Here is a 24,625-nt window from a genome sequence, read left to right on the forward strand (position 1 = left end):
TCTCTCAACAAACATTTGTATTTCCGTGCATGAGAAGCGAGCACCTTACTTGATATGAATCTAGACTTGGATAAAATATGGGAATTTAGTTCGAATCCCTCCCTCTGAATGAGATCTTGTCGAAGGAAGGCGTTCTTGGGTAGAGAAGACGCTGCAGGGCAGAGGAGAGGCTGCAGGCAGGTCAGCATTCTGACATTTGGTAGATGAAGAAAATCAGCTCAGGCTACAAATCGGAAGCTCTCTGGAGATGAGGATTGGCAGCAGGGAAGTAGCAAGGTCTTGTGGCATGGGTGGACAGAAAAGGCTCTGTGGTCTCCCTGCTCATCACCCAGCTGTAGTGACCATTCCTAGCTGTGGGACAGTGGTAACTTATAGAATTATTTGTACAAAAACTGAAATCAACTACCCATTCAAGCAAGAACAACAAACTTTCTTTTATTAACTTTTTATCGGTTCTTTGTGAATTTCACTTTATATATCCTAACCAGTTCATCTCGCTGTCCCTCAAAATCCACCCTCCACCCTTGCAACCTCTGCTCCCAAACCCGTTCTTTACAAAGTCCTTATATATGTTGATTTTTATAAAAACCCTGCAAGTATGTGTGTACGCGACTATATTATATTATCACAAGGTATGTGCATGCAAGTATATATCTGAAATTTTTACAGCTGGAAACTATATACTGTGAAAAGAAATTCTTTTTATTCCAAGACCTTTTCCTATTAAGGCATCCATCACGAGAAATTCCTGGCATAATATTTACAGATCATCTCCCAGCATATAAATTAAATATAATATTCTTATCATATATAAGAGTGATTTCCAACATATATGGTTCTATGCCTTTCTTTGCTTAAAATGAGTCATAGGGAACTCTTCATCCCAAAACTTCTCCACTTATTCTAGTAACCTCATGACATCATTATATACTTCTTTTTCTATTACAAATAGTGCTACATCTAGGATCTTTTTCATGCATCATCAATCATATGTAAACACAGGTAGATATATTGCATGTATTACATATACACATGCCATACACACACACATACACACGCACACTCATATGTGCATGTGTTTGTGTGTGTGCATGGCATCACTATGTATGTAGCCCTAGGTTTTCACATTCAAAGCCCTTATTTGTTTTGATTGAAATGAGTTAAACGACAGCAAATAACTAACCAATTAGCCTAGAAGGCAGAGCACTAATAATTGGCAACATCGTTTACCATGTGGTACTTTGCAATCACACCTTTAATTCTTATTCCTCGTTGAGGTGGATATTAACACTCGTTGTTGTGATTTATCAGTGGAGAAAAGCCGGGCCTTGAGTCCACTCAGGAAGCTTGACTCTAGAGCCTATGCTGTCCTTCAAAAAGCGTGTTGATTTCCAATGATTCTGTTGCTGCTGTGCTAGCGATGGGGCACTTATTAGGCACCGGCTGTATGATCAGCAGCTGGCATGTAGTATGAGCCACCTCTGTCAGGGTATTACAGTATGTTATTGTTGTCTAAGAGTCCTAATGAGATTTAATCATTTTCTCAAGGTCTCCGAGATAATAAGTTAAGATCTAAGAATGGAAAGGAGACAGGGCATCAGACGCCTGAGACTTAAGGCAAGCAGAGGAGGGAATTCCGGGCATTCGCTTACATGCTTAATGTTCTGGAAGGCAGAAATTAAATTTAAATATATGTGAGATATAATCAAACCTATTCAAGCCACAAGAGGGCTGGGTAGGAAAAGCTGTCCCATGAGTCAGCGGAAGAGGATTCAGGGCACAACTGGCAAGAACATCCACAGCAGAGTCAAGCTCGGTGGTCTTTGTGGACGCCAAGAGAGTATTTTCAAAAGGAGATTTGACTGGTCCTCATTGATTGGTTCAACCTTTAAAACATCCCACGACCATGTGTCATGTTTATATAACAATAGCCTTATCATGATAAGGGGCACAAGTTGGCTCTGCTCCAAGTCAGGCTTTGTGGCCATGGGCAGCAGAATTGAGCAACTGTCAAACTAGGTAATGAGCATTCCAGGCAAAGCCAGAGCCTGGGGCTTCTCCCGTTGCAATCCACTCTCTGTCACATCCTTGGTGTAACCGCCATGTTTCTGGAAATCTTTATAGTGAATTCAAACCTATGTAGTCCTTTGAAGGTAACCTGTGTATCTGATAACATGTATTCTAGGTCCAGTTATAATTTGTGACTGATATTTTGAGTATTGGGGGCTTTTATTAGTATTTGTATTGTTGATTTTTTGTTACGTTTTGCAAGTTTTGCAGTCTTGGTCATATCTATATGTGGCCTTTTGCGCTGAGGTTACCACACTTTCCTTGTTTCAAAATGCCTCATTTACCTTCATGGATATTGGATAATGATTGATAGAAAATTTGGAAATAATTTTTACACGGTAATTATAATAAGAGAAATAATTGAGCTATGTAATGCAGTTCAGGACGTATGCAAGGGAGTGTACGTGTATTATCTGCTCTAATCCCAATTTCCTGCCATGTAGTCAACCCGATTACTGTGCTGTTTGGTAGCTGAGGTCTTCTGCTGTTGAGAATGAGGAGTCACGATGCCGAAAGGGGCAAGGCTTTCTCATACACCGCGGCCTGTGCGATGCTCCACGCCCACCAGTTCTGTGCCTGTGAATTCAACTACCCACAGGTTGAAATAGTCAGAGAAAAAGTCATGGTGTCAGAATGAGAGACATACAGACATTTTATATGGCTGTATTGATTATCTTTAGTATAATTTAGAGTATAGAGGAGAGTTACATGGGACATACGTCAACACTGACTTGACCAATGCCCCACCAGAAAGGATGGCTATGATTTCTATCCAGCACTGCCTCTTCTTGACTTTTCAGTGTCATCATAAGAAGTCAGTATTCATCTTTAAAAAGGCAATTTTCTAGTCTTTCTCATAATCACACCCTGTTTACGTATGAGCAAATGCCAAGATTTATTTATTAATAATTAATTTCTTTCTTTAGAGACATAAAATTCATTCCATTTCTCTTATTGGCTCTACAGCCATAAAAAAAAAAACCCCTGCGTATAGTATATTTTATTCTCTGAACTTGCTAAGAGAAAAATCTTTTCAGTCTGAGTCAAGATCTTTTAGATAAATTGTAACGTCCTGAATTGGAATCATTTCATGGGAGAATTGTTGATGCACTTGGCATTCTTTTAAAAATGCCTATTTCAGCACCCCCTTGGGATTAAGTCTTTCTATTAATTTAAAAATAAATATATGAATAGTTAATATACGTTTATCAATATATCAATACAGGGCCTAAGGAGTGGAGTTTTGCAACCCTAAGATATATGCATAGAGCAGGTAGCCACTCCTCATCCACTTGTATAGCTTGAGTTATCACTGTGCTAAGGCCTCGAGTGGCTGCCAAAGCTGCCGTAGTGAACACGGTCAGAAGAGCTCACTTCCAAGCCAAGCTTATTGAAACTGATCATCAAAGCTCTTCTCCTTGAAACTGAGCCACGACAGACAAACTTCCATCCCCTGACATTTCCAGCATCTTTGTTCTTTTGCCTTCTATGATTCATTTTCTTTAAATGCCAGCCTCAAGAGATCAAGGTTAAAGATTATATTGCTCTCAAGAAGAAGCCTAGATCAACATAGACATGAATATATACATAAATTTTAAAAATTTCTGAAACCTTCTTATCTAATTCTGATGAGATTTTGAACCCCCCCCCTACACACACAGACACACACACACACACACACAGAGGAAGAAAGAGAGAGAAAGAGAGACAGAGGAAGAGAGAGAGAGGAAGAGAGAGAGAGAGGAAGAGAGAGAAGGAGAGAGAGAGAGAGAGGAAGAGATACAGAAGGAGAGAGAGAGAGAGAGAGAGAGAGAGAGAACTCCTAATGAATATATTTCCTTATTTCCACTGGATAGCTTTAAATTATTAAAGATCTATGTGTTTATTTTCTTAGGTTTTTAGATTACATCAACCAAGTGTGGCTACTTAGAATCCTCTTGTAGTGATGTCCCCACACGCAAAGAGAGTGGGCACGGATGACGTCAATCAGAACAGAGCCTCCCCAGGGTTGATCTAAGCCTGAGTCTCCAGGGGCAGAGCTCTTAGACGCATTCTTAGGGCAGAACAGAAGAGGAAAGGAAACCAGAAGGGCATCTGAGAAAGGAAACTCTGCTAGGGGCTTTTAAATCTCTCTATAAATGTGCAGCATCCTAGAGCCCTAGCACCAGGCTTGAGGTTCTTCCCTCTCCTGTAACTTTGCAGCCAGCCTGTTGTCTGAACCCAAGCCCTCGGAACTACGTGTCTCCGATCTGAGTGCGTTCTTGGACTCAAATCAATCTTGTCAGTCCTCGGAAAGCAATGCTAGATAATAAGTCGTATTCACCTGATTGCTTTCCTGCGCTGAGGCAGCTAGTGACGCGCGTCTTCCTGATAACCAGGAGTTTCAGATCTGAGGCAGGGATAAAGGGAAGCTGGGGAGCTTGCGGAATCTAAATTTGACAGTCGAGGGTCAGCAGGGATGGGATCCGTGACACTTGCGAGAAGGGAACAAAATCTATCTGCCCTGGTTGCAATGATTAGATGTCTCTTTGTCTGGCTGCCTTAGAGTGGGTGACTGATTGTCCCTGCCAGCTGGCTAATATCATAATTAGCAAACTTGCTACTACATCCGCAAAGTTTAATCGAAAAATTTACCAGTGGTACGATGGCATTGTCATCAAGATCACCAGGGTCTCGGAGTCGACTCCTGCTCCAGGTTGGAACGGCAAGCTATGTAGCTGAAAAATTGTGAAACTTGTTCAGCCAAAGGTAGGTTTCCTTTATAATTCTACATCCAGAGTTCTCGTGTTAAGATTTTTGTGTGGTAGTTTGGTGGGTTCCTTCCTGTTTCACGACTGAAATGCATTACTAAAAGGTCCATATTCTTTTTGATTATTTGTATCGCATTCTCTGAAAGCTTTAAGATTTTTATTTTTCAGAAATCTGAAAATTCAAAACGATAGTCAGAATGCTTTTGCTACTGGGGATAGATCATAGGAGAATAGTTTGCCTTTTCTGTCTAGCTGATTTTGATCATTTTCAGAATAACTATTTGGTAAAAGATAGTAATTGAGTATTGATATTGTGGAACACGATAGGTTTTTGCTTAACCATATGAAAGCTGCTGTCTTGCCTCCTTTTACGTCTCAGTGCAGAAGACACAGTTATAGAATGTGTAAAGTCTATCTTAGTTTGAAAAAGGGTTCAAATTGGAGAGGAGTGGGCACTATACACACAAAGCAGGCGCCCTCTCCTATTTCCTGAACCTTCGTTCTCCTCTTCGTCGTCAGTCTGGCCCATGCTTGTTCTACCTGTGTTTCCTTTCCGTGATTTGCTGGGGCTTGATTGAATATTCAAGCTCTGGGGTGTTTCTCGAATTATAGCCTTCACATATCGTTAATTAATGCGTGTGAATATTAATGAGGAGAGCCCTGTGTGCCTCTGCGACCATGCCTGCGCACTTGATCTGAGCCCAGAGGAGGGAGGGAGGGTCTCAGGACTACGCAGGAGGCAAGTTTGGGTGATTTATGCTGTGTCACACCACCGCCATAGTATCCTGGTGATTGATGTGCAGCAGAACTGGGCACACACATTAAGGCTCGTTTACTTTCCCTTCATCCAGGCCGTTGCCTCATGACCAGTCTTTTGACTTTTGCCTGTCACCAGTGTCTTTTGTGCTCACAGCAGTGTTTCAACTGTATAACATGTTTAAAAAGGAATGCATAGTATGTGTGTTCGAAACGTGCCCAATTTCAACTTTTTCATGATTTGATTCCTAACCCTTAGAACGCATTATGTTCCCAATATATTCATTTGAGAAAATTTGATAATCAAATTTCATATCATCAGCGTAAGAAATGAATCACCCCTGCGGAATTATGAGTTTTGAAGTATTTAAGTATGCAAATAATTTTAAACACTGTTTATCCAAATTGTGGTATAGTTTGACTTAAGTATTCTCAAGTCGTCACTAAAGCTCCATGAATCCAGTCAGAAAGGCTGGAAGTGGAGAGTTTGATTGTTTTATTATATTCTAGGGATCCTTTTCACAGCACAAATGCGTCATAATAAAGACCCTTTTATTCTTTAGCTTAGAGTACCCTTCACCCGTATCTTCCATGTGCCAGACACTCACTGTGTATCTCCGTACACACCACGGACTGAGTTAGTGGATATAACGAGTCTGCTGGTCTTCAAACACGATTAACGTGTGCTTCCGGCAAATCAATAGTCTTGCTTTTCACTAAGCTCCATCAGCAGAAACAAGGAGAGATGACCATCTTAGCCCCAGACAATGTGGAGGATTAAGGCCCCTAAACACACACGGCTGCTTTAACCAACACCTTATTGTTTTGTGTACTCAAGATTTGGTGCTGGGAGAACTCTGATGAGTATCAGGGGTTTCCGGAGATTAGAAAGGGCTAGGAAAGTCAGTCACAGCTGAAGGCCTGACTTCCCTTGCTGTTTCAAAAGAGTAAGTTCTCTCTTAAGAGACAAAGAAATGAACTTTTGTCAGAGTTCCAAAAGAATGCAATACTTTTAGTCAAATGTGGTAATGTGAAGAGAAGATGAGAGACACGTAATGAATAAAACACATTCCTTCACACAATAGACGTCCTGCAGGTGACTGGGCCCGCAGCAATCTTACTGAAGACTCAACTTTGACTGACCTTTGTTGGGGTGATTAACCTTGGAAAATTAAAAACCTCCTCTGAATTAGTCTGTCTAATTTAAATGCAAACTTCAAGTAGGCCCTGAGTCATTAAAATAGTCATAACAATAAAAGCCTTGTATTTTAATTTTCTTTTTTACATATCCCAGTGATGTGTTGTCTGGGAAGGATCATAGCTCTGGCGAGAGCATTGATCAAGCATAAAAAAAAAATGAAGAAATAATGAATATATAATGGGGAGCCATGGAAGGAAAATCGCAAGTACTGTTTCTCTGCTACAAAACCTCAAAACCCTTACCACACACAAGACATGGAGTGTGAAGCCCAGATCTATACAACTGTCTATGAATGCTCTCCATAGCAAAGCAATGAGTAGACTGACTTTCCTATCTCTGTCCTAACCCACAATGATTGCTTCACGCTAGGCCAGGGTTAAGTTTATACAGTGGTTCCTCCAGACTATGAGCCTTCTACCATAGCTTCTCGTTAAGCACCCTGAAAGTTGATTTCTGATGTCTGGAATTTCACTCCCATGATCTCCTACATCCTATGGCTGCATTGAGTATTTTCACAGAGCCCCAAACCATTACAGGAAAGACAAGCTCCACCTCTGTGGAGATTCACATAACGATTTCATTTTACTTCCTTTGGTAAATCTTCTGGAAGCCTTTGTGAAAAGTTTGCATATTCAGGGTGCTCCCAAAATGATTTTCCTTCCCCGGATCACACTGCTTTTCTTCTTACTAAGCCAGTGCTCTTTAGTATTGAGTCCTTCCCCACAGTGAATGTGCCCTCCTTTTATGGGTCTGTGAACTATTAAAATGGTAATAAAGATTCCCTTCATAGGGTATGCAATTCATTTCTCCCTCCTTTCATCCGAGAATCCGCTCTGAGTGTGTAAAGGCAGAAAAGCCCAATGAATTGTACTAGAAAATTAAGAAGCCCAAGGAGCTATCATTTATTTTTGCACCAGCTTTTCATGTGGGCTCTTAACACCGTTCTCAAAGATAGGCTTTCACACTAGGCCTGTGAAGCAAGTCACACAAGTAACACCTGGGACAGAGAGACTGAGAGGAATCAGCGGGCAGAACGAACAACCCTGGCCCCCTCCAGAGACTTCTAATGCCGTGAAGCATAGATTAACAATGTGTTTACTTAGAGTATGTTTGCTATTGGGATGATTTCCGATTCTTAATCCGGGGACAAATATTCACCAGAAATTGTAGACACATGGGTTGCTCTTTGCTCTCTGATCAGATGCAGATCGTCAAGTCAGCTTTAGCTTCGGCACACTGAACTGCCAAACTTTTAAAAACTCATTCTTCCATTCCTCCCACAGTAACACTTGTGTGCTTACTCAAAACAGTTTTTAACAACCACCACCACCACAAGCCACTGCTGTGGAAAAGCCCCCAAGCTACACTATTCATCCTTCAGACAGAGGGGAATTGGTGGAAGTTCTGTGTTGATTAGTCTCAAATCTAATCATCTCTTTTGCATCATTGTGCTTTAAAGACATGTGTGTGTGTGTGTGTGTGTGTTTCCTTTATTTTCTGACAACCAGTTCCCTTCTTCTCTAACTAATCCCAAACCTGTCTCCTTCCCTTGTAGTCGTGAATTGAATCATTTGCCATTAATAAGCCAAGATTAGCCCATCTGATATTTGTGTAGGCTACATGTTCGTGTTGGGGTCCTTCTGTTTCGAACAAAATCAGAGTTTTAGAAAGCAGCCCTTGATGGCATTTAATTCTTTGCTTATTGTCCCTAGCTGCGTATTGTGTCAGCAACCTAAGTTCACAAACCTTGAGAGTATGCCTCTCGTGAGTGGTTTTATTTCACCTAACAAAAGAAAGACAGAAAGTTGCAGATTTAAGGGTTTTCAGAATTTTCTTCTCGTAATTGAAACGCTGTCACCTACAGCTTTTTCAAGATCCTCTTCTCAACAGACGCTAGCGGAAAATGACTGGCTAAGAGTAGTTAAGTGAACTATTTCTTATCATTTGTTTGAGATGATCTAAAGGAAGAAAGTACTCAAGAAATGACAAACACCTCACCAATTAACTTTCAAGATTAATAAGAACAGTTATTTCCTTAATACTAATTCTCACACGACATTGACCTAGTGAAGTTGGGTGGGTGTGGTCCGTTTGACACTGTGTGTGCAATTTGTGCTAAAATTATCACACTATTCAGCTTGCTGACAAATAACTAGTAAGCCCTTAAAAAATTATCTTTGACGTCTGAGAAGATGACTCAGGGGTAGAGAGATTGCCACACAAGCATAGCATCGTAAGTTTCGGTTTCTGGAATCCACTGAAAGGTCTGACCCAGTAGCAGACATATCCCAGAAGAGCATAGCTCCCCTATCTGGAGGAGGGAGGTAGAGGCTGGATAGGTCTGGACTAGCCAGCTTAGGGGCTGCAGAAGTTAACAAAGCAGAAGGTGAGTGAGGTCTGACTCCCAAGGAAGGTACACTCATACACACACATACACACACACACACACACACACACACACACACACACACACACACACAAAGCTGTCTTTAAAAGGTTTATGCTTACTTCTCTTTCATTTAAGGTTCATAAGAACTCGGTTTAACTAAGGAGTGTCTTTGCTGCACTTTCTTTAAATGTGCCTCTTGGTGATTGGACGCTGACACTCCGTTGGTAAATGTGCCTTTCTATTTGATAGCTTCCATTACTGAAATTGCGTCCCATAGATAGCTTCTGTCAGGTTTCTGGGTTGTGGGAAATTGTCCAGTTGTTTATGATAAATTTATCTAAAGGCTACATAAAAAACATCGTTTTGATAAATATTAAAAATAAACAGCCACAAAAAATGTGCTGGAACCCTACAAAGTGAAGAAAGGACAGCGTACTGCTTAGCAAGAGAACTTTTGTTCCCACTCCTAATCTATTATCAAGGGGAAAAGCTGGAAAATATCCTGAGTTAGACAAAAATCAGATCTCATAAGGTTATCCCGGCACGTTCTGGGCTTGGAATGCACAGATACAGTGTTACTTGGTGAATTTCTCTACCTTCCCGAAAGTTGATTCGGTTGGTGTAAACTGTCTGAAGTCAGCCCAAAAGAGTGTGAGTATTCTAAGTCCATCTTTGCCTCCTCCCTCCAGGTTTAAGAGGCTCCTGGCCCATGGCAGGAACTGAGGAAGTATTAGTTAAATTGGATTGACAGGACCTTTTCCCCTTCAACTAAAGCTAAGGGGGCTGCAGCCCTACTTCATTAGGAAGGGCAGGTGTGCAGAAAGCAAAACCGCACTCTGAGGAAGGAAAGACATTGAGAGAGAAGGAGGAGGGATAGATGTGATTGCCTGTTGATAGATGGGTAGGCTGGTGGGCTGATCCGTCCTAAACTGTTCCCATATTAGATGGTTCTTAATGTAAGTCACTTGTCAACTCACTTATTGCTTGCCAAAAAATCCAACCAGTGTCTCCAAAAAGCTCAGAGTAGTTCCTCAGACTTATCATTTTGGTTTAAGTCTTTACAGAGACAAAGCAAACAGCAAACAATTCATCACAGCCATTTTGAAATCAAACTCTTAGCCCAACTAGAGGCCATTGTGTAGAACTAGGAACTCTGAATAATTACCGGCGTAGGAATGGGGGTGTGAGGGTGCTGTCGTGGCTCCAACGCAGAAGGATTCCTGGCAGAGAGGGTTTCAGCGGGTGGTGAAGTGAGTCACCAAGAGTCAGTCCTGCCTGGGGATGGGAGGCAAGATGGATTAGCAAGTGTGAGCAGGGTCCCTGCCATCCCCCCTGCCCCCCCCCAGTTGTAGGAATCTGTGAAGATTCATTAACCATTTCCATCTCGCTTGATGGTGATTACACGTTTAGGCAGCTATGAATCAACCTCACTATATGGAAACATTGAGGAAAACATTTATAAAAAATATGATACAATTTCTGAAAATACAGACCAATTAAAGACTGAGATTTAATTTAGGAATTTTACTCTGTCTGCCTGATGTATATACTAATGATGATTTTTTTCTCTCCTCATTCTTCATTTACATAAACAAAATGAGATTTTTTTTTTACTTATTGACATATTACTGAAGAATCTAGCTTTTCTCCCAAAATTACACATTTTTTTTGCATAAATGTGCCTAATTACCTGAATTCAGTTTTGATTAGCAGTGTTAATTGATGCAGCTGTGGACGGGATCTGTTTACCTAAATTACCATGTGCAAACAGCAATATGTCTGGAAGTGAGTATAGCGAAGTGAAAATACTAATTAGCCAAGCCAGATTGTTATTCAAGTCACATTGTGGGGCTTTCTAATGAAAGCCTGGATGTGTCAGGGTTGTATGATATTCAGACAGTACGTCTATATTACATATGATTGCTAAATTTAATTCATCAGAGCAGATGGGATGTCAGCCAGGCTTCTTTTGCCTTATTCCTTCATTAATGTGAATATTTAGCCTAACTGGAGATACATTCGCATGTTTTTGTCAGAAACTCATTGTAGGCTTTGACAGTGTGCCAACCCTGTGCACGGGGGCCTTATCTACTTCTTGATCAATATATCCACAGATTATATCCACCTACTGTCCCAGAGATGAAGATAGATACACTACCATCTTGTAAGTTTAATTACACCATTTGGTTCGTGTAACTGTAGAGCAGAAAGGCTAGTTAAAAACAGAGCTTTCACTGTATGACTTTTGCTTTTATCTTTGCATCCCAAATAAGTAATAAAGAGCCCATCCTAGAAGTCTTAAAAATGCCTATGCATCCTCTGGACCAAAAGGTGGATGAATGTTCCTTATTTGTAAGTGGTTTCTGTCTTCATTGCTTTTTAAAAAGCTAAGAAACTGTGGTTCTTTCCCCATGTCTGGTTCAAAATGTTGCAGCTTTGTGCGTGTGTGTCTTTGTTTCTCATTACCCTTGTTTACCCTTGTCCTAAAACATGGCCTGCTTTGCTTAAGGGTTCTCTCCAAAGGAAACATTCTCATTTTGCCTTCTGCTCTGGCTCTCTGTACTCATTACTGGTGCTGTAACTCGCAGGTACCTGAAGATTATTGTACCAGCCCTACATGTCACAGTGAAGAAATAATGGACCACTTTCTCTCTCCCAAGAGGCCAAATGACTGCGTCTAATGCATGATGCCTCCTCCTCCCAAAGGCAGCGGAGATAAGGCCTCTTGACTCAACCTGAAGGGCTTAAGGTCTCTTGTTAGATATTTTAAGATGCCACGAGCAAAATGGGGATAATTTTCATGATGCAAATTTGAACATAATTATAGTTTGGCATATTTAATTTAGGTTTAAGTGAGAATTATAATTGCCAAAAATTTAATTATTTCAATTATGCTAATGTCTATCCCCAAAGTTTTGCGTAATTTGGGTTCTCTAACACCGACTGAGGCATAACAAAATTACAATGGAGTTTAATAGGAAAAATAAGAAATCTGAAACAAGGAATCTGTCCTGTCTACAGTTTTGCTTTCAAAATGTAACTGTGGTGCTGACTAGGCCAGGAAAACTCGAAGTGCTTTACAAAGCTTAAATAAAAAGCATGCAGGGTATGTGTGGGGGAGAGACAATGCATATCAAACGGTTCATTTTCCGTATCAGTACCAATCCTAGCATATAATTGTTTTGGACTGTTTACTGTCTGCTTAATGCGGATAAGCTCCGTCCCTTTAAAAATGAAATTTATACATGTCATAATGATGACCACTGTTATTCCTTCTAACGATTCCTGGTATAGATTTTCATATTTGTGGTAAAACAAAAACAATTTAGGTTCTATTTCCCAATGGCTGAAGGCAACTTACTGCATGTTGTATAGATGATCTCAAAAAGTTCAGCACTATGGACTCAAAGTGTGTGTGTGTGTGTGTGTGTGTGTGTGTGTGTGTGTGTGTGTGTGGGTGGGTGCTTAGAAACACCACATAAGCAAAGACTTTGAATGCTGTACCTGGCCAAACCGTTCAATTATCTGGAAGGGTTTTTTTTTTTTTTTTTTTTACCCCTGTATTCAGTGCTACAGAAACTGCTGGAAACCTCAGGACTATATACAAGACACAGCCATAGGAAGCAGCCCCCTTAAACTCAGTTCTGTTCCCTACAGAACAGTGTCTGGGCTACTTCTCGCTGCCACCAGGAGACTCTAATATTTCAGTGAAAACTGTTCTCTTCTTTTCTGTTCCCGTGGGCAGGCATGGGTGTGTTTTGTGTTGATACATGTAAGTGTTTCTGCAGGGGCACTTGAACAAGGGGAATGGGGTCAGAGATGTCAAATGAGAGATGGGGATGTGGTATCTTATCAGACTTCCAGGAAATTGTCTTGGGGCAAATCACTTAACCTTGGTGTGAAAATTAGTTAATTTTAAGAATAAATATATCTATCTTTCTGACTTATTAAGGATTTAGCACTTGTGCCCAAGGTTCAACTGATCTCCAAATGAGGTGTATGAATCTTTTCTTTGAACTCTAATTGGCGTGGGGGGAGGCAGGTCTGACTGAGCTGAAGGCTGAAGGACTTAATCCTTTGAAGAAATTTTGATGTACTTTTTAATACTTGTAAGTATTGTTAATGTATTCTGAGATTAATTTGACTCTTACTGCTTTACTTATTCAGGTTCCCTTCCCAAAGGGTAGATTGAAGACCCCCCGAAGGAAACTGGCTGCTTCGGGGAGCTTTCTCAATCCCTTCACAGGACCCTATTCCCCAGAGATGCTATACACACAGTAGGTGCCCTGAGTGCCCTTGGAAAGACTGGCTGTTACCAGATTAAGAACCTGGGCCTCTAATCCTGTTTGTCACCCTGAGTAACTGTTTCACAGGATCTGTAGCCCTAACCTAGGGATGCAAGCCTCCCGAGGACACTGGAAAACGTCCAGAGCCCCTGGTTATATCTTTGAGGTTATTTGAAGCTGTAAAGTCTCGATGAGTTTGTATTCTGGCCAAAGGAACTCTCACATTTCACAATATATACGGTTCCTCTGAACTGGTTTTCAGATAAGCATAGCATGTCCTCCCTGGGGTTACTGCCCATTTGCGATAAAGGGACTTGGACTGGTTAGCAAATCCCTGTGCACAGGTACTTCAATTTAGGGTTGGCTGACGCTTTAACCTTGAGGCATTTTCTTAACTCCCCTCGACCTTAGCTTACCCATCTACAAACTAACTCTTTATGTTGGTCATCCATGTTTGTATGATGTGCGCTTTAACCCAATACCCAGTATCATGAGGAAGTGCTAACTGTAGTCACTATGTTGAATGCAGTAGCTCCCTGGAAACCAATAGGCACAAGTCTGGGGAAATGCTCCAGTCAGTAAAGCCTGTAAGGCAAGCTTGAGGACTTGATTCCGGATCCCTTAGACTCACACAGGCCAGGCATGCCGGCACACGTCAGTAGTGTCAGCACTGGGGACACAGAGACAGGCAGATCTCTGGAGTTCATTGGGCAGGAAGCTTCACCAACCTGAGCTCTGGGTTCAGAGGGAAACCTTATCTTAAGTAACATGGTGGAGACTGAGAAAGACAGCCAATGCCAAGCCTCTGACCTCTTGCATGCGAATGTGTACACGTACACATGCACAGAGAGAGAGAGAGAGAGAGAGAGAGAGAGAGAGAGAGAGAGAGAGAGAGAGAGAGAAACAAAAGCAACTGGTGAAAACTTGAAAACGGCATTCATTAGCTTGTTTGAACTTGCCTTCATAGATATTTATGCCTCATATCTTGAAGTCTATGTGTTTGTACAAATATGTAGGACAAGGGCTAAAATGAAATACTTGGCCTTTTGAACGTCCACAATACTTCTCCGTTCCGTTTTCCTGTTAAGTTCTAACTACTGACATTTGACAGCTCAACAGCAGTTCTGTACACATTGCTCTGTGTGGTTTCCCATCAGCAGAACAGGGCAAGGAACATGGCCTTCACACTTAGAAACGGGGCATAGCGGCTTATCTCAGGACTGTTACTGCAGTGGGAGAGAGGGGAGAAGAGAGGGCGGATACACTTGGCATTGTTTCCTAGACTTTTTGGATAAAAGCACATAGGTCTGTGCATCTGTGGGATAGTCTCTGTAACCAACACTGTATCCAAGGGCCCAGGATGAGACTGTTGAGAAATCCAAACTATTAACCAGGCTTTGACAAGCAAAAAAAAATATTAGTTTCTCCTCCTCAATATACATTTACTAAAATATCCTCATATTATTTATGGTGATTGAATATATACTACTTGTATTATTATTAGGGCTTGACTGGAAAGTGGGTGGGTGAGGGTTGGAAAACCTGAGACCAGAAACTGAGATCTCCCTTCAACCTTGACAGATGTCTAGTGTTCTAAACATAGGGACGCGTCTCTGGATTTCTTGAGAGATTAGCGCATACCATAGGAGTAGTAGCCATGCCTCTGGCTCCAGTACTCTAGTGATAGAGGCAAAAAGATAAGGGTTAGCATGCTCTTCCTAAGACCCAGAAGAGACTGGAGAGGAACAGACAAATACCTTTCATCCATGAGACAGTTTGAAAGATATGATAGAGACATAGCAGGTTGAGGGCATTGTGGCTCTAAGCATTCTAAACTAAGCTATGATTATGTACCTATTCTTCAAAGGCGTGGAGGTTAAAGTTATAAATCTTGCCCCTTTTAATATTTGGGATATTAGGATGTGCATCCATTCATTGTGACAGCCATTCAACAGGCTTTTGTTCCTCCTCGTAGCCAGATACATACATAAGGTTAGAAGACAGATGGCCAAGGTTCCTATCTTTGCTCCTGTTCCAACTAGGGGCTGTGTAAATTGTACGGCTCTTCTGCTCTCCTGTCTGTAAACTTGGGTTGGCTGTGATAAAATTGACATGGGCATTAAGAATGTGTGTAAGGAGCTCTTCCATGGCGAGGCACATATACTTGGGGATGGAAAGATAGTTAAAGAATGGAGAGAGTCACGTACTAGGTCGACCAGTGAATCATAAGATAGCCATGAATAAGTGCTGTGTAACAGGACCCATATTCCATGGGCCTAGAGTGTACAACTACAAAAGGACTTTTAGAGAAAGGGAAAAGAATAGCAGAGATGTGTTGTATAGGGTGGCATCTAGAGCTACCCATGCTTTTGTTCAATATATGCAGCCCGATGGACATCTCCTTAGTAACTACTGTTAATTTAGAGACCTATGGCATCTGTGCAGTTTAAATAGGACCAGAGTTCAAACCCAAAACACACAGGGCATGGTTTTTCTATTCAATGTGATTGAATCGGACTGTATCCACCCACAGCCTTTGATTCATGAACTCCGTGGGACTAATTGACCTTGGGTTGTGGTCCTCTTTGACAGTGTACATGTTAGAGTTGCAGTGTGTTTGGACTCACTCTGGGTATGTCCAGCAAATCCAAATTAGATTTTTTGTCATTAACTTGTCAAGCTTGTCTTAAGCCCCTTTAATGAGGTCTGCCATGGAATGTCCTTTATGCTCCGTGGCCTCTGTGCTCAGCCCCCGCGACTCTCAGCTGTGGCTAAGGAATTAATGATGGTTACCACCGTGTTCGCTTGGGGGTCTGCAGCTCTGGAAAACATCCCCTCCTATGTCTTTGAGTATTTCAGCTCTGTTTCCTAGCTTCTAGGGTTTACATCCTGGGGGGGCCTTCTCGTGCTCTGGAAATGAGACCAGATGGAAGTGACGATCCGCCATTCAACAAATGGCACACACATTCCATTTCAGAGAGCCAGTGTGCATATGTCTGCCTGGATGTGCTCATATGTTGGGTTCTTTCTGTTTCGTTCAAGCAGTTGGGACGTCAGTGAAGCGGTTACCTAGAATGTCAGCATGAAAATTTTTCTTGAGGGGAAAACTGGGCCTTGTGATAAGCCATTTTGTCAAATAGACTGGATGTAAGGGCCGATGAATGGCATCTAAGCATTTTTTTTCTGACTTCCTATGGTTTGCTTTCCATAGCAGTCACCAGTTCATGGCGTAAATACATCTATTGTCTATGATACCCCTACAATGTAAACTCTAAGGGCAAATATTTTTATGCCATTTAGCTTTCTCACGCTTGGCATGTGCTAATGAGCAAATTGGCATAATGGGATAATGAAATGGTATTTTTGTTCTCCATCATGCTGAAGGCAACAGAGCAGGAAGAGATTTTTTTTTAAATTTTATTGTAAGGGATAGACTTGTGTTTTAGGACAAGGTTGATGCCCACCTGACCCTTATATGATATTTGCTGTATGCTAGACACTGTTCTCAGCCCCTTACCCTTAACCCAAACAGAAACCTTTGAAGCAGGGGCCACAGTTTCCCAATTTTCTGTGCAGGGACATTGAAACACTGGGACTGTGTGACAGAACCATGTTGTGATCCATTAGCCTGATATTCTACATAACCTATTCTTGAAAAGTAGCCTCTGGGGCTTGACTATAAGTCATATCAGGAATTCATCCGCCCTTTCAATGAACAAAACCTATCACATCCCATTCTTAAATACGCTATTCAGTTCAACCCAACAGTGCAAGGAGAATCAGTCCCATTTTTTACCCTGAGATGCAGTCATCTGGAGAGGTGATCACATCCCCTGTTTAGAATTGCCTCCTTCATTGATCTCCCTGCCTACCTTCTCTTCAGTGGGAAAAGAAAAAGAAAAGAAAAACGGCATGATTAATGCTATAAATTAGCACTGTGGGGTTCTGTGCTGGTTAAAATAGTCCATTAGCAAGCCCAAAGCATATTGTCAGGCTGAATGGAAAATTTGGTACTGAGGATTTAATCTTAGCTTACTCATGGTGACTCAGATTCATTTGACACAAATTATGATAGAACGATGAGATTTAAATAGAAGATTAACACACACCATATTTAAAAGCAAACGTGCCAGGCCAGTTGGGTTTCGTTAGGTTTATTTTCAAAATTAGTTAGTTGGTGCCTTAGCACAGAACGGATATGGTGTTATAGGCTCTGTCCCTGTTGAATGCCAGAAAAAAATTATGGAGAAGCCGAAACAGAATTGTAAACTTCCTAAAAGCAGGTAAACATTAACCCTGGGTATATGGGATGTAATGACTATAGCGTCTTTAGAATGACATTGTGTGCTGAGGTGCAGGGTCAAGATGCCATACCTTTAGGATAATTAGTAATTTGCCTGTTGTACATCCCCCCCCCGCCCTTGTATTTCTCCACCCCCAGCAGAGCAGCCTGATGTCACCAGTCCAATCCCTTTTCATGATTGCCTATCGTTCCAGATGCCAAAAGCAAGTTTTTTACACCCATTCCTCCCCTGAGCTAATCAGTTTCATAAAGTCCAAAATGAAATGGCTTTATTTGGGATTTGCATCCCACTGCCCTTTTATAGAAAATGCAGCTGCATATTGTGCGACCTTGCTATCCCCTTATGTTGTGGAATCTTAATGCCTACTCCCCCAAACTGAGGCTGTTCTTAGAGATTTCTGAACAATATTAAGTACTTGGTAATAAACCCTGATGATGTATCTTTAGACATGTATTGTGGAGATCTTCGTCTACCTTGGAAGAAAAATGCAAAACATCCTTTTACGGATGACTTCCGAGATAACTTCATGGTTTTTCCCAGTCAGGGTCAGATCAACAAAGCCATGTTTCTACTGCATGATGGATTTCCTTGCAGACCTTAGGCTCTCTCTATATTGTGACATCGGCCAGTCCTTATTTAATAATCATTTATCATTGCCATGATAACTGAATCTACAAAAATCACTGCCAGTCTTCACAGTCTATAAGGGGTGTAATTGTAGGTGCTGAAGAAGAAGGAATCGTGAAATCTGATTAAAGGGGAGCTGAAGATGTATCTTCATCAATACCATCTACCATGTTTTCATCATGCACCCCAAATTTAGATGCCACCTTCTTCCCTGAATGACTTCTTCCAGGGGTAGTTGGACAAGGCTGTTTTGTTAGCAATTTTTGTTCCTAATCCTATATGTTATGTGAAAAATAGTAATTTTCTGCTAACTACTTTTGCTTGTAGAAGGTTAAAAACATTTTTTTTTTAAAGAAAAAAAGAAGAAAAGATGGTGTTATCCTTCCTAGCCTACACTGACCACACACTTGCCATTCTCCTGCCTTGGCTATCTGAGGATTGGGATAAGAAGCACATCCATTATAATGTAATTGAATAAAGGTTTCATATATAAAATATGTAGCATGATGTTTTGAAATATGCATGCATCTGGGAACGGCTCAACTGAGTTAAGTAATGCACTACCCCACAGATGTTTCTATGTGTGTTGGGAGCACTTCAAATCTATTTTTAGTGATTTTTCAAAAATTCCTGTGTGCTGTTGTAAGTATAGTCCCTTTATTCGATGCATAGCTCGGGAGCGTATTTATCCAAAATAAAACTTTACCCTTCGAACACATTCCCCGTGTTCCCTAACTCCTCCTTCCATCCCCAACCCCTGTACCATGTTGTTCTCTTTGGGGTTCAGCATCTCAGACCGGACATCTGAGAGGGTTCTGCCTGTGCCTGGCCTACTTCGCTCCCCACATGGTTCTTTGGTTTCATCCATGCTGTTGCAAAGGTCAGAGTTTCTTCTGCTTCAAGGCTGATAGCATTGCAGCTTTTGTTTACACCTCATTGTCCCTAGCCACACATCTGTTGACTGAAACTTAAGTTGTTCTGTCCCTGGGGTCTTGTGACAAATGCCGCAATGAACATGCACTTCTAGATAACTCACCAGCAGGCGAATTTTATTTTAATTTTAATTTGCACCCAGTATGGGATTGCTGGATTCTGAACTGTCTGTGCCAATTTACACTCCCACCAATGGCCTTCAAAGCCTCCCATTTTTCCACGTCCTTGCCAGTGCATTATCTTTTGATAGTAGTATTTTTGAAGCGGTGGCATCATTTCTCAGTGTGTCTTAATCTGTATTTCTCTGGTAGTTAGTAATAGGTGAGCCTTTTTCATATATCTGTTGGTTATCTGTGTGTTATCTCTTGAGACATCTCCTTGATCTCTTCTGCCTGTTATTTATTTGGGTTCCTTGTTTTCCTGCTGCTGAGCCGCTTGAGCTCCCTATATGCTTCGTGTACTAACTACTTGCATGACACGTAGCCTACGAATACTTTCTCGCATCCCATTTGTTGCTGTTGTTGCTTCTCTGCTGATTGGCTCTTTGGATGTGTGGATATTTAGCTTGCTATCTTTTCTATGGGTTCTTTTTCATGTCTCTGTTTCAGGTCATAAAGCAATCACACCCATACCCGTATGCACATGGGCAGCACTAACTGGGCTAAGTGGGTTATGTTGGGTATGGAGAGAAGAGGATAAGGAATTGGGAGGGAAATGTGAAGCGGTGGTCTGGGCGAAGCTGAGGGATAGCGGGAGTGAATCTGATCAGAACACGTATAGATATACGAAATTCTCCAAGGATAGATACATAATAAAAATAAAAAATCATGACTTATTCCAATGTCAGGGAGATGTGACTCTGTTTCCCTCCAGTACTTTTACAGCTTCGGGCCCTACGCTTAGGAATTTAATCCACTTAGCGTTTCTGTATGCAATGAAAGAGGCTCAATTTCATCTCCTGCACCTAGATGCCCAATTGCCCCAGCATCATATTTTAAAGAAGCAATCTTCTCACAATGTGTATTTTTGGCATGTTTGTTGAGGATCAATTGACTGTTAAAAGTGTTAGTTTATTTCAGGGCTTTCTAGTATATTCCGTTGGCTTAAATGTCTGTTTTTATGGCAGCCCCATGCTGTGTTGATTGCTATAGCTTTATATATTTTGAAGTTAGGGAACCTGATGTTTCCAATAGCTTTATTCTTTTTAATGTAGGGTTTTTTTTCCCTACTACATTATGAATTTTAAGGATTTCTTTTTCTATTTTGGTGGAAACAACATGATAATTTTGATAGGAATTTTTACTGAATCTGTAGATTACCTTGGGCGGTATGTGCATTCTAATAACACGAGTCTATGGACATGGAAAATCTTATGCTTCCTTCAGTTTCTTTTGCTATTTTGTAGGTTTCATTGCACAAGTCTTAATATATACCTATACATATATCTATAAAACATATTCTCTAGATCCCTTATTGATGAGATTGGTTTCGTGGTTTCTTTTTTAGATAATCTGTTACTAGCATTCACAGGGTGTGTGAGCCTATGAATGATAGTAAGAGATTGTCTAAAATTATTAACTGCCTAGCAACAGTTTTCAAATGTGAATGGCATGAAACCAGAGCTGTGCAGAAAACAGAGATATATACCAAGGCTGACCTTCCGCCATCTGTAGAATCTTGTTATTGGCAGTGTATTTCTCCTTCCCCCTTCCTCATGTCAGGAGGCCAAGACTCACCTTTGTGAAGCAGTCACCATCCACTGGAGGTTCCAAATTGATGGCAAAGTGAGATGAATACCCTAGCATGGTGGTACAGTCCTATGGCCCTAAAGCTGAAGATTTCAAGGGCAGCAGGGGCTAGATAGAGAACTCCAGACCAGCCTTGGATATACAGTGAGACCTTGTCTCAAAACTAAATAAATAAAAATAATGCATTACAGTCGAGATACGGATCCATTGTGTTTCAACTCTGCACCATGATTCTTGCTCGAGGGACTTATCTGTGTCCCTTGATGTAGGCAAAGCATGGTTAGCGAATCCTTAATTCTTTCTATTGCACTGTATGAGAGAGACCTAAACTTCTGCCAGTTGTTACAAAGTTCAATTAGAAGTCGCATTCCTGCTTCTACGGGATAAATTTTAGCTTTGTGATCTTTATTTCCTTGACTTCTTTTTTGAGAGGGGAGTAGATTTGTATAATGTCATGTCGTTCATGTTGTGATAAATCCATTGTCTTTTATGGTATCTTTCCTTAATGTCATTAAATACACACAAGTTAAGTGGGATGGCATTCAACTTGCTAAACTCTAAAATCAACAAAATGTGGAATCTTCATCACCTGCTGAAGAAGGTAAACAGAGATACAGCGCCTAGATTGTCTGTGTACCCTACACCTGACATAAAAGGCTTTCTGATGTGTAAAGCTTACCATTGTCTTATAAAAGGGATGACTGAGCTAGTAGTGTTAAGACATCTTTCCCAAAGTGAGCTTCAACTGATTTGAAAACGGGACTGGTTACAAAGACCACGGTCTGCTGCCATGCCAGCCTATACTACGCTACTGTCTCAGAAGTAACCTCTATTAAAGATATAAAAAAGAATTAGCTTGAGTTCGTGGACCATTGCTAATAAAAACAGAGACTATTATCCCAGTTTCAAGCTAGGCTCCCCTGTCCTCTTGGTAACAGAATCACCAATTCCAGCATTAGGTATGCCGTCAAGAAACCTGGGGAAAGGCAGGTAAGAGAAGGGGTTTGAAAAAAATATCTAAGATTTACATCTCAGTACCTGATGGCTTATAAAGAAAGTAAATGGAAGATATTTGGCTTAGTTTTTGTTAATTGAAGAAAAGTGGTATGGAATACCAGCGAAAAGGTAAGTAAAGAGTATTCATACGGTGATAATGGCCAAATAAAGCAAAGAAATCAGAGTTCTGGGCTGGGAGTCACTTCCCCATCTCCCTGATCATTGCACCCATCACGGAATGGGAACCTTCATTTTGGCTTTCAAGCTAAAGTTGTCATGCAAGAAGAATACGTTAATTTCATATCTTCTCATCCTTTTCTTTTGGGGATAAGCACTGGGGTTTTCTGCTGTTTATTATTTCAAAGGCATCTATATGCTAATACATTTTATGCTAATTATTTTCATGTTTGCCCCTCAGGTTATGCTTCGCATCACCCACCAGGGAGGATCATCTCTCATGAAAAACTTTCAAATTTGATTTTGAAAATTTATTCAGAAAAATTTAAGCCACGCTCTTTTTTTTCCCCCAACACAAGAAATAATATGCTCTGGAGAACCCGCTAATTCACAGAAAATGGACTGGGCTAACATTCGGCTTCTCATCCTACCACAGTCCTCTTGAGAAGGACGGCCAGGTACACAAAGCATTTAACATTCTGACATTAAAGTGATGGAAGTATGATTAAAATAGAAATCTAAGAAGATGCTTTGAGAAACCACTAAATTACTCTGTGTGGTCCAGAAAGGAGGAAAGGGCTGGTTTTATCTCTCTGCCATGCCTGGGATGGGTTACTGTTTCTCTTGCTGTAGTATGGTGTTTTAATTGTGTGCCATCTTTATTTTTTAGCATTATTTCTAAACAATTAATTGTGATAGTGTTGATGCCTGCAGTTGAGACTGTGCATACAGGAAGGACTAAGAAAAGTAGAAATAAATAAATAAAAGCAGGACAAAAACCCCTACAAGAAGCTAGCTTGGTGTTTCTTCCAGTACTTTCATGATGGAGATTTTCTCTGTGAAATTGTCATGTGTTTTAAGAGCAAATTGCCATTTGGAATAGCAATAATTCGATTAGCCTGTCTTTATAACATTTTTTCAGGACGTTCCTCTTCTGAAGATAAATAGGCTTGGTACATAATTCCTCAACAAAACGTACCGAATGTAGACAATTGGGGATAGTGTTTTACACTCCTTCCTGGGTGGAAATTGGACTCCTTTTGTTTCTAAGCACTTTGGGAGGACCAGAATGTCCTAGTATACTTTCCACGTTGTTCTTAGTCTTGTTCTGTACTGGAGAAAAGCAATGAGCCTGAAATACTGCAGGGAAGAGGCGGTAGCCATCCTGCAGATTCAAGTTCATTCTGTGATCAGCCTCTTCTTCACCTGTTTCTCTCTGCACCTTCCGCCAGCTGTGCCTGAACGCCTTTCTGTATTTTCTATGCTCCCACTCCGAGTCCTTACTGGTAACAGCGCTTTTGCCTGAACTGCAGCCCATTTGTTGGAATACCTTCTACTGACTGGCTTATTTTAATGGCCCTTGAGTTCCAAGACACCTTTGTTCAGTAGGAAAGTGTCTTTTCAGGCTTGGGGAAAGAAAGGTCCCTTTCTAGAAAGAGACCTGATACCTTAAGGAAACTCTCTTCAAATGGAGTACGGAGAGAGAGGAAGCCAACAAAAGGCAGGTGACGATAGCTACAAGAACAACGTTTGCCAGACAGCCAAGCAATATTTACATTTTTAGCCATAATCTCTATAAACAAGATGAACCATTGCTGGGACTACGTTAGTAAAGCAGCTATAACAAATGTTTGTCTAGTAATGATAAAATAGTATTTTGTTGCAATCTGACAATGTATAATGCATTTTGCTCCAGTCAAAGACCTGTGTTATTATTTTATGTGGTTAAACTCCAGTGACCCATCATTGTTATCATTTTATTCTACCTACTTACCCAATCACAAAATAGCTGCACATTTCCCCGTGAAAGTTGGGACTCAAGAATGATTTATGAAACTACCACAGTAGCCCTACTATAGCTCCAGCGAATAAGTCCTTTCTTCTCATCACCTTGATTGTTTTCAGTGAAGAACTCAAACATAACCCAAATAAGAACAACAATCTGTGTGTCATTAGGCGCCAGCATTTAGCAGCTGCTGCTTCTGAACCACGAACCACACACCCTGATCAAGAACGCTGCTAGGATTGTATTGTATTCCTTGTGAGCTGAGTTCCACAAGCACGGGAAACAGAGAGAGCTACACAGTTTGTCTACAATTGCTGGAGCTGAGGTAAAGTTTCAGAGGCCCTGGCTTCACTGCCGAGAGCAGTAAAGTTGGCTCAGCACACTCCTCAGGGTGAGCAAAGTGCAGTGTGACTGGGAACTGGCCTTCCTGGCTCTGCCCTGCCAGTGGAACACGGTTTGAAGCTTCGAGATTTGGGAAAATAAACAAGCCTTGGTCTGAGGCCCAGCTTGAATCCCCTCACATGTTCAAATCTCCTGGCCTCCCCCTGCCCCATGCTTGAGTTCAGTTTGCTGAAATTATCGGTGAGAACTCAATAGGACTT

General features: G+C 41.1%; 1 long non-coding RNA gene across 7 annotated transcripts in view; it reads left to right on the forward strand.

Annotated features, from left to right (window-relative positions):
- The window catches only part of LOC102000537, a 92,109-nt gene that overhangs the window by 56,541 nt on the left and 10,943 nt on the right, over positions 1–24,625 (forward strand). For 5 of the 7 annotated variants that reach the window (XR_003377953.1, XR_003377954.1, XR_003377955.1 and 2 more), the window contains one exon: positions 22,479–22,695. This is a non-coding gene — a long non-coding RNA (uncharacterized LOC102000537). Of the gene's footprint in view, positions 1–22,478; positions 22,696–24,193; positions 24,349–24,625 lie in introns of all 7 variants that reach the window. The other 2 variants (XR_258554.2, XR_003377957.1) reach the window with 2 other exon arrangements.

This window comes from Microtus ochrogaster, chromosome 24, assembly GCF_000317375.1.
Source record: "Microtus ochrogaster isolate Prairie Vole_2 chromosome 24, MicOch1.0, whole genome shotgun sequence".
NCBI lineage: Eukaryota > Metazoa > Chordata > Mammalia > Rodentia > Cricetidae > Microtus > Microtus ochrogaster.